Source organism: Pongo abelii, chromosome 8 (genome assembly GCF_028885655.2).
Source record: "Pongo abelii isolate AG06213 chromosome 8, NHGRI_mPonAbe1-v2.0_pri, whole genome shotgun sequence".
Lineage (NCBI taxonomy): Eukaryota > Metazoa > Chordata > Mammalia > Primates > Hominidae > Pongo > Pongo abelii.
In genome coordinates this window covers 120,383,073-120,397,441 of record NC_071993.2, presented here as the reverse complement: position 1 = coordinate 120,397,441, position 14,369 = coordinate 120,383,073, and the positions used below count along the sequence as shown (strand labels likewise).

The 14,369-nt window shown below is 43.2% G+C and overlaps 1 non-coding gene across 1 annotated transcript; it reads right to left on the bottom strand.

The window, feature by feature from the left end:
• Positions 1-2,425: 2,425 nt before the first annotated feature.
• On the bottom strand, positions 2,426-2,487 carry LOC112135314 (U7 small nuclear RNA). The gene has a single exon (XR_002916614.3). It is a non-coding gene; the product is annotated as a U7 small nuclear RNA (small nuclear RNA).
• Between the last annotated feature and the right edge of the window lie 11,882 nt (positions 2,488-14,369).

Genomic DNA, 14,369 nt, shown 5'->3' with positions numbered 1-14,369 from the left:
GGTGGAGAATCTGCATTAAAGCAGCCTGATCAGCTTATCCAAAGCCATGCTGTGAATCAGTGACACTGTTTGGAATGAAAACACACGCACATCTCCAGTTCCTCTAAAGTTGTGTCCATAACTAACTCATGGAATGACTGTGGGAAAATTCAGGGGAAAGAGTGAAACTCTGGCTTCCCATAGGAGCAGTGAAGACACTGGCTACTAAGTGCAAAGTCATCTTTGACTCCCACCTCTGTTACTGGTGAGACAGGGCTCTAAAGAAGTGCCTTGGATGGCCTTGCAAGATGGCACTCGGTCAAATCCATGGATAGGAAGAGAGTGAACAATGAATCTGGAAAATTCAGTCACACACTCCATTATTGAATGGTTATGTTCTAGGCACTAGGCTAAGTTCTTTTGTGGCATTATTTTATTTAACATTCACATTAAATCAATGAGCTATCTATTATTACCCCCATTTTACAAATGAGGAAATCAAGGCTCCTGAGTCGGAGGGCATGTGGAGTAACATGGACATAGCACAAAAGCTTTGCCTTCAAAGCGGGACGTGCCCACAGATGTCTCTGGGTGGCGGCGGCATAGAAAAAGGACACGGGAATCCCAGGGCACAATATCATGAGTACTTAAGAAATGCCTGGTGATCTCATAATCTCCAAAACCGGTATTGTTTGGGCTAAGGGAACAAGAGACAAAAAGCTAAGGAATATTTCATGATCTGGAAACTTTCAGTTCCTTTAATATGAAAATGCTCAACATGAAGTATTAAAGATGTAAGGATTCAGAGGTTGCAGGAGGCCAAAGAAGATTAAGAGATTCTTTCCCCCAAATGAAGTGCATAGTGTATCCATTACAGGGCATGGAGATTTTCCCTCCCCTCCCCCACCTCCGCTTAATAGAGAAAATGCTGAAAACTTTGAAGAAATGCATTCTTTGTTTCTTAAGTTCCATGATTAATTAGGTATAAGCCATATTTCAAAATGTTTCATCATTTATTTGTAATTCTCCCCAGAGTGTGTACAGTAACTTGGCTCAGAACACACAGATTACATTGCAAATGCTACTCATATGCTGAAACTTTTTATGTGTCTTTCCCTTCCCTTCTCTGCTTTCCCCTATAGTATTTGAGTGGAAGAACAAGGCTGGATTTCCATCGGAGAGCACACCCTGCTTTGAGTGGATTTCTCCAGCCTATGGGGAACCATCAGAAGGGGGACTGGAAACACTCAGCAGGCAGCCGTGCACCCACACAGGCATGGAGCCTCCCAGGTTGCTCTAACCCCTGTATCTCTGCATCAGTCAAGTGAAGGTGTGCATTTGCTTTAAGTCAGTCTTCATCTCTCCATCTCCCTTCACACACGCCTCCCCAGGAGTAATCCCCTGGCATAAGCTAGGGAGCAATACAGTGTAGCGGTAAACATGTAGGATCCAACCATGGAGCTCTGACTCCATTTTTAGAGCTTTGTCTTTTTCTCATCTATTAAATGGGGATAAGAATAGCCTCCGAGATCCACTGGATCATTGTAGGAGCAAATGTGATTTAACAGTGCTTCATTCAGAATATGCTTTCTATGGATGTTCACATTATTTTTGTTATTTTCAATTTGGCCCAACTCCCAACCCCCAACACACACACACACCTCGGGGCCAAGTGACTTAGGATAGTGCTTGGAGCAGTGAGTTTGGGTCTGTGGAAGAGAAATTGGATCGGTTAGACAAGTTCCCAAGTTGAAGCAATCTGTGTTATGCACACACACACACACACAAAATACACAACACACACATACACATGCACACACACACACAGTCTCAGGGTACAAGATTCGTTGCTGATTCCAAGGCAGAGGCTGCTCTTCTTGCCTTCCATCAGACCCCCTGACTTGCTGCAGAGGTAGCCCCTCCCTTTGCAATACCTTTACTTCCATATCTTTGCTTCCCTTCACTCATCAAAAAAACACTCCTCCTCCAAAGCTCAGATCAAATGCCACCACCAGCTTGCAGTCCTCACTTTGCCACTCTTTAAGGTGGACTGTGTATGGTCAAGGGTGAGGCCTCATCTCCTAGGCTTCAACTGCCTGGGCCTTGAAGGTGCATTGAATTGCATTACCAGGTGTATCAGTTTCCTGGGGCTGCCATAACAAAGTACACAAACCGGGTGGTTTAAACACCAAAAACGTACAGTCTCACGATTCTGGAGTCTAAAAGTCCGAAGTCAAGGTGTCGGCAGGGTGGTTCCTTCTGAGGGTTGTGAGGGAGAATCTGTTCCATGCCTCCCTCTTAGCTTCTGGTGGTTTGGTGGCAATCTTTGGGGTGTTTTCATTTGCAGAAGCATCACCCCAATCTCTGCCTTCAGCTTCATACGGCATTTTCCCAGTATGCATGTCTGTCTCTGTGTCAAAATGTGCCCCTTTTTGAGGGGTATCAGGATGAAGTTCTGGTAGAAACCAGAAAACCTGCTAGACAAATTCAAAAAGAACTGTAACACTGATAATTTGTCCTTATTATAAGAACACAATTATTTTGGATTAGGGCCCACCCTAATGACCTCATCTTAACTTGATCAACTTCAAGAACCCTATTTCCCAGTAAGGCCACATTCACAGGTACTGGAGAAGAGGACTCTAACTTTTTTTCTCAGGAGAGGCAGGGGACACTGTTCAACCCATGACCAGGGCTGAATGAGCAACAACTCTGAGTCAGAGTCCATAGGTTCATTCTGTTTCTTTTTTTCTTTTTTTTTTTTTTGAGAGTTGGGATCTTGCTCTGTTGCCCAGGCTGCAGTGCAGCAGTACGATCACAGCTCACTGTAGCCCCAAACTCCCAGGCTCAAGCAATTCTCCTGCCTCACCCTCCCAAGTAGCTGGGAATACAGGCTAATTTTTAAAAAATTTTTTGTAGAGATGGCGGTCTGGCTATGTTACCCCAGCTGGACTTGAACATCTGTCCTCAAGCAATCCTCCTGCCTCACTCTCCCAAAGCACTGGGACTACAGGTGTGAGCCTCTGCTCCCAGCCTCTGTTTCTAATTCTAGCAGGGAAGAGCACTGAGAATACTGAGAGGGTAACATCCAAGCCTACCCTTATCATCAAACACAGATAGTTCTCATCTGGTGGTTCTTGAGCCCTGCTGCCACATTAGCCTCACCTGTAGATCCTAAAGACAAAATGAGACAAAACCAAACAACGACGCTGGGATGGGGAAGACAGGTCAGTGGGACTCAGCCGTCACTTTCTTTCAGGTGCAGCCAAGGAGGAGATCCACCGTACCAGACTAAACACACGAAAAATCCATGTGCTTTTCCCTGGTCTAGCCCAAGAGCCATTTCTTGTTTGGGGGCTTACGGTGTTACTTGGGATGTTTAAACAACTCTTAAAAAATTCAACTGACCTCTTATGTAGAATTCTGTAAAGAATATAGAATGTTAAAAATCTCCAGATGGTTGAGATTAAGGAAAAAACATACGCTTTCCTAAAATACACAACCATTCGTCTTCTTTCGGTAGTACCAACTCTTGCCCAAATGGAGAGGTAGAGGCAGTGGTTTCAGTCTCATAGTTGTAAATGCTTTGAGATCCAAGATGGAAAGATTTTATAGGCCGTGAAGGCACCACTGCTGCCTGTCCTCGTGGTGGCCAGCATGATACTCCAGGTTTATACGCAGTGTGTCTTGCTGGTTCAGCGTGGACATGGTGTTACTGGTGCCTCGTGTTTCCGTTGGAGAGATAAGCTGGCATGTGAAGAATATGCAGACAGCTGGAGAGGAATGAGCAATCCACAGGCCCAGGTTTTTTAGTAGAAAAGAGAGCAGGCACACTGGTAATCATAACAATAGGGAACAGTTCCATGAGTATATCAGGCATCTGATAATTAACGGTAGCGTTGTCCTTATTACTTCTAATTTTTTTTTTTTTTTTTAGACGGAGTCTTGCTCTGTCGCCCAGGCTGGAGTGCAAGTGGCTCGATCTCGGCTCACTGCAAGCTCCGCCTCCTGGGTTCACGCCATTCTCCTGCCTCAGACTCTAAAGGCGCCCGCCACCAGGCCCAGCTAATTTTTTTTGTATTTTTAGTAGAGACGGGGTTTCACCGTGTTAGCCAGGATGGTCTCGATCTCCTGACCTAATGATCTGCCCGTCTCGGCCTCCCAAAGTGCTGGGATTACAGGCGTGAGCCACTGCGCCCGGCTACTTTTAAATTTTTACGCCAATTTTCTAACTGCCAAAATCTAATTTTGAATATTTGGCTACTTGAGTGACTACATTCTTCTCCGTGTTTTGGAAATATGAACACAAAGCAGATACTTTGGAAATTAAACACATTTGTATGGGGGATATTTTATCAAAGAGACTAGAAGGACAAAAGTCACTTATATTAGCAGTTCAGTCTTTGCTACCTGAGAGCAAGTTCTAAGAAACAGCAAATAACAGGCATACAGGCCCCATAAAGGAACTGGGAAATTACTCATTCTGATAAAATTCAGTTTTCTTATTTCAGAGGGAATTGGGGGAGGCAGTGTAGAAGAAAATCAGATAGTCAATTAGGACTAACTACATCGCTAATCACAAAGATTACAAATCCCAGGGAGGTAAATGATACCTACGGCCCTGCTATCTTCAGTAAACATTTAAAATAATAAAAATGATAATTTATCCATTGCCACAAGTTTGACCTCTTACCCTGGTCATATCAGAGTGGGTCCAGCAGAAAGGGGAGGAAGGTCTAAACTTTGCCTGGGTGATGTGAGGTTAGGGACTGAGGACCCTCTTCTGCCAAAAAGTTAATCTCCAGTATTTATTTGGGTGCAAACGAAAGTAGAATAATGGGGAAAGAGGTCCTTCATGTAAAAGAAACTCAAAAGCTTTACAGACTGAATTAGGTGTAATCCTTATGGGATCCCTAACAGCTCATAAATAACTTTTAATGAGATTTCCAGCGAGTAAAATAGCACGTGGGGGAGAAAGTATTCTTTTTTATTTTTGTTATTTTGTTTTCAATAAAGCACATGCTTCATATCGTTGTTTTCCAAACCCATAACCAAAAGAAGGGAAACCATTTCAATAAGAAGAGATTAGTACTGAAAATATTTAATTAACTGATAGGGACAGGAAACGCTTGAATATGTCATTGAAAATACTTGACATTGACCACTAATCTATGGAAACTTATAGAGCTGAGTCTAAAGCATGTTCCGGAGTTAAGCAGAGAAATAAATCAAGGTTTGCAAATGTCATTTAAGTTTTCACCTGTCCCACGATTCAAAATTATTGGCTTCCCAATGAAAAGCATATGTTGTGTCCCATGCCTGGGGAGTAGTAACGAAGTGAGGCAGACACTCTCCAGCGCTCCCTCCCATGGTGCCCCTCTTTATTTCCCATCAAGTGAAAATAATTACTGTATCCTTAAGGGAGCGCTTCCCTGCGTCTGGTCTGCCGATAAGGGCTGCCATGCTGGCTCCTCCAGCCCTGCCCCTCTTCCTTGAGGGACCATGGTTTGATTTACGAGAAAATAGTTGGCAAATTGCGATGTCTATCTTGATGGATGACATGATTTGGACCATTTTGCTGATCATGTATGACTACCTTTTTTTGTTTAGCCTGGTTGCAGTTGATCCGCAGCTCCAACAGTTGAAGAAGGGGGAAAAAATAGCAATTGCCTTTTCTTGGAGAGGTCACCAAGCAGAAACAGCTCTGGCCTTTTGTTACCTAGAAACTCACCAGTGATGTTCAAGCCCTTTACAAAGAGCTCTCATAGATATTATCTTAGACGATCGGAACAAAGGCTCTTAGAAGTAGGCAAGAGAGGTATAGTTCTTCTCATTGGGAAGATACACAAAATGAAGTTCAGAGAGACTGAGTGCATTACCCCAGGTCACACAGCTAGTCAAAATCAGGGGTTTAAATCTTGGTCTTTTGACTCCCAAGCAAATTCTTTCTCTTTTCATTGTCTCTTGATGGAACAAGAATGTACACTTAGTGACAAAATCAAACTCCTCCTGTAATAGGCTATTCAGTCCTGCTCCTTCCCGAGTTTCTGGGAGCTTCCTAACCGATCTCCAAGCCCATGATATCTCCCTTCCCATCTTTCCTCCTAGCCACCGCAAGCATTATAACTCTACAACACAAATCCAATTATGTCACTATCCTCTTAACTTTCAGTGTCTTCTTATCCCCCAACTCTTGCCTCTCAGGACTTTCCACCTTATCCTCTCTAACAGGAAGGTTGTGGAGGTGTGGGGTGGGACCTAAAGTGGTCTATTTTGAATTTATTTGAAATCTCATGCTTCATATCTAATTTTAATCTTTAATTTTAATTTTTATTTTTTGAGATGGAGTCTTGCTCTGTCGCCCAGGCTGGAGTGCAGTGGCACGATCTCAGCTTACTACAAGCTCCACCTCCCAGGTTCACACCATTTTCCTGCCTCAGCCTCCCGAGTAGCTGGGACTACAGGCGCCCGCCACCACACCTGGCTAATTTTTCGTATTTTTAGTGGAGATGGGGTTTCACCGTGTTAGCCAGGATGGTCTCGATCTCCTGACCTCGTGATCTGCCCACCTCGGCCTCCCTTTATATCTAATTTTAATAGGGACTTTGCATTATGTTCAATATATTCTTGTTTGCTTTCACTTAAAAACAATGATTTCAATCTAATCTTTAATTAAAATGAATGCCCAGGGAAAGCAGCCTCATCTTTATTTTATGGCTTTGGGCTCTCCTTAGTATACCTCCTAGTTTTGAGTACTCCTAGTACACATCCTGGCTCCCAAGGGATCAGGTCTAGGGCCTTAGCATTGACCATAAGGTCCTCGTTCAGCCACCTTACCTTCCTCCTAGCCTCATCTCTACCACTCATACCCTGACCTCTTACACTACAGCCACGTTGATCTTTCATGCCTCTGTGCCTTTATACAGGATCCTCCCTTGGCCTGAAAGTCTTTTCTCCCTTTACCTTGAAACTCTCAGCATCCATGAATGGCACCCCTCAGTGCACCTTCCCTTGTGTCCCCAACTGTGGCTCTATCACCAGCACCCCATTCCTGGTAGCAGTTAACCGTTTGGGTCCTAGTCATCTACAAGAATGTCCCTCTTTTCCCACTAAGTTCTCTTACCCACCATCTTCATAGCTACTAGAGCCCAGTATACTTGGCATAAACTAGATACCAAATAAATGCTTGTAAAATAAATAAAAACTATTAACACACTTTCCACTAGGAGATTTGTTTTTAGAAGCTAGCCTAATCTCAGTTGCTTATATTGTACAGTTTATAAGAGCTTTTATACATTTAAAAAAACTATCAAGTGCATTTTTTATGCATGTCAGGTACATGATCTCATCGGATCTTCATGATCTGATTTTTCTCCAAAAAAGCAGGTAGAGCAACATCTCATTCTCTTGCCATTATTTGGAGGTAAACTCCAGACCCTGGAGTCCAAATGCCTGCGTTTGGATCACCCTCTCCTTACTATCGCTGCTTGAGCTCGGTTTCCTCATCTGTAAAGGGGATGATAACACTTGGCAGTGAAGGCCATGAGCTCTAGAAATGACAGCCTAGGTCAGGAATTGGCAAACTATGGCCCATGGGCCAAATCCAGCCCACCACCTGTTTTTGTGTGACCTGGGAGCTGAGAATGGTTTTTATAATCTTAAGTGATTTTAAAAAATCAAGAGAGTAGTCATATGTTGTGACCCATGCATATTATATGAAATTCAAATTGCAATTCCTATAAACAAAGTTTTATTGAGACATAGCCCTGCCCATTTGTTTACATATTGTGTGGCACTGTTTCTGCCCCACAATGGCAGAGTTGGGTTCCTATGACAGAGACCAATCAGCCCACCAAGCCTAACATGCTTACTGTCTGACCCTTTGCTGACCCCTGATCTACGGTCAAGTCCTAGTTCCACCCCTCACAAGCTCTGGGACCTTGGGAAGATTGGGTAACCTCTCTATGCCAGTTTCCTCTGTGAAGGAGAGATAATAATATCTGCCTCCCAGGGCTTTATGAGATTAAGTGAGGTAACACACTTAAAGCACTTCGTAAGGACCCAGTACTATGAATGTTAGCTAATGTTACTAAGCTACCTTCCCAGAGGGCTAGAATTTGCCAAGTAGCAGAATAGGGGTGGGAAGGAGGTACCAGTGCCAGCTGTGTGGATGGTTCCAACATGATGTAATTGGAGAGGCTGAGAGGCAGGTTGAGAGCCAAACGGAGCTGAAGGGAAAGCCAAGTGCCAAGGTGCAGGAGAGCCTAAGAGGACACCTTTCCAAAGGGCCCAGCCAGGACCCTGGCTGGGTCCCAAAGTTGAGTTCCTGGTTGGGTTTAGAGGGGACCAACTCAGAAGTCAGTGAGGAACAAGCCAGGAATAGGGATAGAGGGCTCTGGAAGATTTCCCCGGGACCCAGACAGCACTCCACAGGAGGACAGGTTTAAAGGGACAGGCTTGTCATCCCCATTTACTCATGAGAAGACAGAAGCTCTGGGTAATCAAATGGCTTGCCCAAGACAATACAACTAGTAAAAGTGACTAAATGCAAAATACCAGGTGCCCAGACCTGAACTTCTCCATCCACTTTAGCCTACTGACTTTCCTACCCGATGTTTCAGGTTCAAATTCTTTTGTGAATCTTAGGAACTACATCATTGAGTCTAAGGGACTAAGGGAAACAGTATGTTGTGCTGTTTTGTTTTTTTCCAAGAACAGAGAGCACTAATTTTCTTAAAACCATCGAGCATGAATTAAAGGTGTTTTCTCCCTTTATGCAGTTAGAGTCCTTGTTGCTGAAGGTAGCAGGAACATGCTCCACAGGCTCAGATTTTCAGCCAGACCTTTCAGAGAGGGGTCTCTAGCCTAAGGGCGTGTTTTTCTCCATAGTTCAATGACGACCCTGCAAATGGCAAATTGTTTATGATTTGAGAGCTGCAAGGATCCAAGCTGCACTGAAAGGAGAAGGAAGGAAAAAAGCATGCTAAGAAAAGCAACAAGTAATTCAAAGACCTAGGCCAAACGTAAACCTATAGATTTCAATAGACACTTGATAAAAATGTCTTTATAATGTCTGCATGTCTTTGCAAGAAGGCTCTAGATCTACAGCTTCTTTTATTTATTATTCCTAACATTTGTGACATTTGTAACATTGCCAAAGAAGATTGAGTTCAGAAAGGCACTCTCCAAGAGAAGGGTGGAAGGCAATCCTGCTTTAGAGCCTGGTGACCCAAAATGTTTGAGCTGCCCTGTTGAAAGTGAGGATTCTTGTTTATTTGACAATTTTTCTCTCTTGAACATTGTATTTAAACAAGTGTCTCCTTTTGGTCCAGTGTTTCTTCAAATGTATTTATAGAAGAAATTTTCCTTTCTCCCTCTAATCTGTTTTTCATATTTTGGTGAAAGGGATAATATATAAAATTTTACAAGGGTTTCGCTTTCTTTACATTTCCTAAATGTGGGCATCTGGTGTTCTCATTAAGCAAGCCATGTCCATTCATAGACTCACCACATCTTTAATTCATGCTAAAGAGCAGTGCTGTGATTTGAAGATTATGCTGTCTCCCAGTGTTTTTTAGAAAGGTTGTTTTAAAAAAAAAAAATCTATCCAGCATTCTTTGGTTAATTTCATTCTGCTTATATCTTTAATTTCCAAAGTTTCCTCCTTCTTTTTTCCCCAATGGTAAAATACATAGCATTATTGTTTCGTGGACTCTGCCAAAAGCATGCTTTTTTATGCTACAAGTTTCTGACTAAGACCCATCTAAATTTTAGGCTTTGGACTGAGGAAAGAGAGAAAGACAGAGAGAGAGAGAGAGAGAGAGAGAGAGTGAGAGAGAGCAGGCACACTGCACACAAAGAGTTTCTCATTACGCATTACAATGAGCCCTCGAAATACTATATTCCTGCTGAGAGCACCTCAGATTTGGTCAGACTTCGGAAAACTCGAATTAGAGTTAAAATCTCCTGAAAGTGATATAAACCAAAAGATTGGCTCAGTTTCTGTGATGTCATCAACACATTTAATTATGTGAGAGAAAGGTTTGGATAGGATGCATGGAAAACACACACACACACACACACACACACACACACACACACACATATTTAAAATGCAATAGTTCAACCATAGGCCAAGAAATTAATGCTAATTTCACAGTTTTCACCTAAAGAAGTTTTGCCTATAAAACCCTTATGATGCTTTTATTATTGTTGTTAGTAGTAATAACGACAATAGCTTAAAATAGAAATAGGAGTTCTACAGAAAATATCATTGTTCCTCATTTGATTTGAATAGGGATGCTCCCTCAAACAAGACTTTGAATAGTTTGCATTTTTCTAATATGCTGGTACTACAAGTTTCCCCTCAAAAGTTCTCAGCACATTAGGGAGTCACTTACATATAGAAATCCATTTAAATTGACAAGCTGATGAATGACCTGCCCAGGTAATAGAGATGACTGTGGGTAAACATATTGGGTGCAATGTATTTTAATGATGTCTAAACAGTCAGATGTTGGTACACCCAGTTGGGAAAGGTCTGTTGAAATTGAACCTGCTTGTTTTCTTCAAGCTCATTCACAGTAATTTATGAGCCTGAATGTGGTCTGCAAGTTTGCTTCCTGTTGTTTGCCCTCCCTTGGAGTTGAGTTGTGACTGCTCCATTAGGCTGGCAAACCAGTTGCCTTGAATGTAGTGGTTTCTGTAGGCTGTATTTCTTAATAGGACTTGGGTCACCCCAAATCAAAGTGAGTCACTCATTCTCCTGATACCTCTGAACCTCACATAACACCTGGTGTTTTGGTCCTAAGGACAGTCTTTAGAAAAGCAAATAGTCTGGTAGGTCAACTAGAAATTATGTGATGCAACATCAAGTATATAGCATCACTTATGCTGTATTTTAGCTCAAAGTGTGTAATTGAATCTATCAAGACTTTAGATATGGTATCCAGCTTACAAGAAACACAGGGGATAGAGGAACAAGCTTAATACCACAAGCAGTCAACTAGACAAATCTTGATTGGAGGACATCCTACAGGACCTGTGGCCTGCCCTCTTCAACAAGTCAGTGACATCAAAAAGCAGGGTATTAGATTAAAAAGATTTGAAGGCCATAACAACTAAATGCAATGTGCAATACTTCTTTATATAGCTGTTTGCGCAAGCACCTGTAATGGACACTTGGGGATCAGCTGGGGGCAGTTTTTGTGTGTGTGTGTGTGTGTGTGGATACATAGTAGGTGTATATATTTGTGGGGTACATGAGATGTTTTGATACAGGCATGCAATGTGAAATAATCACATCATGGAGAATGGGGTATCCACCCCTGCAAGCATTTATCTTTTGTGTTACAAACAATCCAATTACACTCTTCATTATTTTTAAATATACAATTATTATTAACTATAAGTTGTTACCCTGTTGTGTGGTCATTCTTTCTAATTATTATTTTGTACCCATTAACCATACCTGCTCCCTCGCCTCCCTCCACCCACCCACCTCCCCACTACCCTTCCCAGCCTCTGGTAACCATCCTTCTACTCTTTATATCCACGAATTCAATCGTTTTGGTTTTTAGATCCCACAAATAACATGTGATGTTTGTCTTTCTGTGCCTGGCTTATTTCACTTAACGTGATGATCTCCAGTTTCATCCATGTTGTTGAAATGACAGGATCTCATTATTTTCTATGGTTGAATAGTACCTTATTGTGTATATGTCCCACATTTTCTTTAACCATTCATTTGTTGATGGACACTTAGGTGGCTTCCAAATACTGATGATTGTGAACAGTGCTGCAAGAAACATGGGAGTGCAGATATCTCTTGACTATAGTGATCTCCTTTCTTTTAAGCATAGTCACAGCAGTGGGATTGCTGGATCATGTGGTAGCTCCATTTTTAGCTTTTTGAGGAACCTCCAAACTGGAGAGGAGTATGTATTAGTTTGGGGGAGGAGCATGTATTAGTTTCCTATTACTGATATAACAAATGACTGCAAACATGGTGGCTTAAAACAACACAAATTTGTCTTCTGGTTCTGAAAGTCAGAAGTCTGAAAAAAGTTTCACTGGGCCTCTTCTGGAAGTTCCAGGGGAGACTCCATTTTCTTATGTTTTCTACCTTCTAAGGACCACCTGCCTTCCTTGGCTCACAGCTCCAAATCACTCTGACCTCTGCTCTTTCATCACACACCCATCTCTCCCTCTGCTTCCATCATCACCTCACTTTCTCCGACACTGACCCTCCTGGCTCCCTCTTATATGGATCCTTGTGATTACATTCAGCCCACAAGGTAATCCTGGATAATCTCCCTATCTCGAGACCATTAACTTAATCATGTTTTTAGAGTCCCTTTTACCATATAAGGTAACATATTCACAGGTTCTGGGGATTAGGAAATGGATATCTTCTGGGAATGGGGGAAGGAGGCATTGTTTGGCCTACCACAGTGGAAATATGCTTTCTTCATGTCTGGACTTGTGCTTGTCTGTATTTTCTGATATTATGCATTGCCCATTGACTGGATCTTTAACATAAAAAGAAAGTGGTATATTTTTCCTGCCTGAGAACTCTGCAGTTCTCCCCTTGGTGAGCCTCAACTTGCAAAGGACAAAGGAGACTGTCTGGCAGATGAAGACCCAACTCCACAGGGAAAGATGGAGACACAGGAGGTGCCAGTAACCCCCTCTGGATCCAGCATCAGGCATCAGGATGCCTTGTCCCACGTTTAGTCCTCTCAACAACAACACCAACGCCAGCCATCATCATTCATTGTGGGCTTCATGTATGCCATGCCCTGTGTTCAAAGCATTATCTATGGAAACCTTATCTTAACCCCAAAGTATGTATTTGGGCCCAATTTTACAGAAGAGGACCCCGAAGCTCAGATGGGTTAAAGAACTTGCCCAAGGCCCCAACTTGTTTGTTGTAGAGTCAAGTGCCAAACCCAGAGCCTGAGCTCTCAACCTCTACTCATATTTTCTCACTAAAGAGACCAGAAATGGTCAAGACATTTCTCCTTAACCAGAAGCAGGGAATCTGCTTCTCCTGAAGCTGAAACTCGGAGCATGTAGCCTGGAAGAGGCCTTCATAATCACCAAGTCCAAACTTCTCATTGTACAAATGAGCAAATAAATGTCTAAGTCAATGCAGTGAGTCAGGAGCAGGGCCAGGAACAGGGCTCAGGGATCCTGGCTCCCTATCTGCCCAGGTCTCTTTCTACTAAACAATAGGCTTCCATTTTTTTATCCTCATGTTTCATCCTCTGGATGTCAGAAAAATAATCCTTTGTCCCAATATAAAAGGGAAAATAAAGAAATGGGATCACTTGGGATTGTGTCAACACTTACATGCATAGCTCTAGGAAAAGCAGCTCAAGCTAAGCCTAGCTCTTCATTACTTCCAGTTGAAGGAAAGGCAATGTTTGCACAGGAGCTAGATCCCTCATTGCCATCCTGGTTCTGGCACCTCAGACACCCAAAGAAGACCCCACTGTTTCCCTAGGAGACCAGAGCATTCTACTGCCCATGGATTACAGGCCATTTCTGCCCCATCTTTTATCCCTTTTAATCTCAAGCAGCCTCAAAGAGCAGGCAGCTTGGCACTGAGGTGAGGGCAATGGCTTGGGTTTGTAGCAGTGGGTTCACTAGGTTCCTTAATGCCTGCCCAGTTGGTTCTGGCTTGTGTCACCAGATGTGTGGCACAAACCCAGGGAGCAGGAGTCCCAAACTCACTTGATGTCAAGATGCCCCTTGGGGATCAATAAGACATCCCTTCAGCTGGATGTGGTGCCTGCCCCAGTTTTGCTATGACCCCCTGTAAGCCTCAGCCTTGCTCAGGCACTTAGTATGAATCTCTGAAGTGGACTATTGTAAATAGCCCCCCCAATTGGTCTCCCTGCCTTTATCTTCCCTTGTTCAACCTGCCCCCTACAAAGCCAGAGCATCATCATCCTGAAGTCCAATTGTGACCAAGAGTCCCTCCTTCAAAAACTCTCAATGGCTCCATCTTGCCAACAGGATGAAATGACTGATGGCTTCTCTGTGCTCCCAGCCCAGGCCATATCACAACGGGTGGCTCACATATCTCTCAGGCTGCCCTGCTGCCCGTGGCCCTATGAAGTCAACACTACTGCTGGCTCCCATGGGATGCTCAGTGTAACTTCCAGTGCTCATGGTCCTGGGATGGTATCACAGATCTTGATGGTATTTGATGCGAGGGTATCAGTGTCAATGCCCCAGGCCACTGAACACAGCCAGAGTCTGTACCAATGCCACTGATGTTAAGGGTGATACCAATGGTACCAATGACCCATTCTCCTGAGGCTACTGGAGACATTAGCACCAAGGCCACTGATGTCTTGTGTGATCAGTGCCTTCTCTGTTAG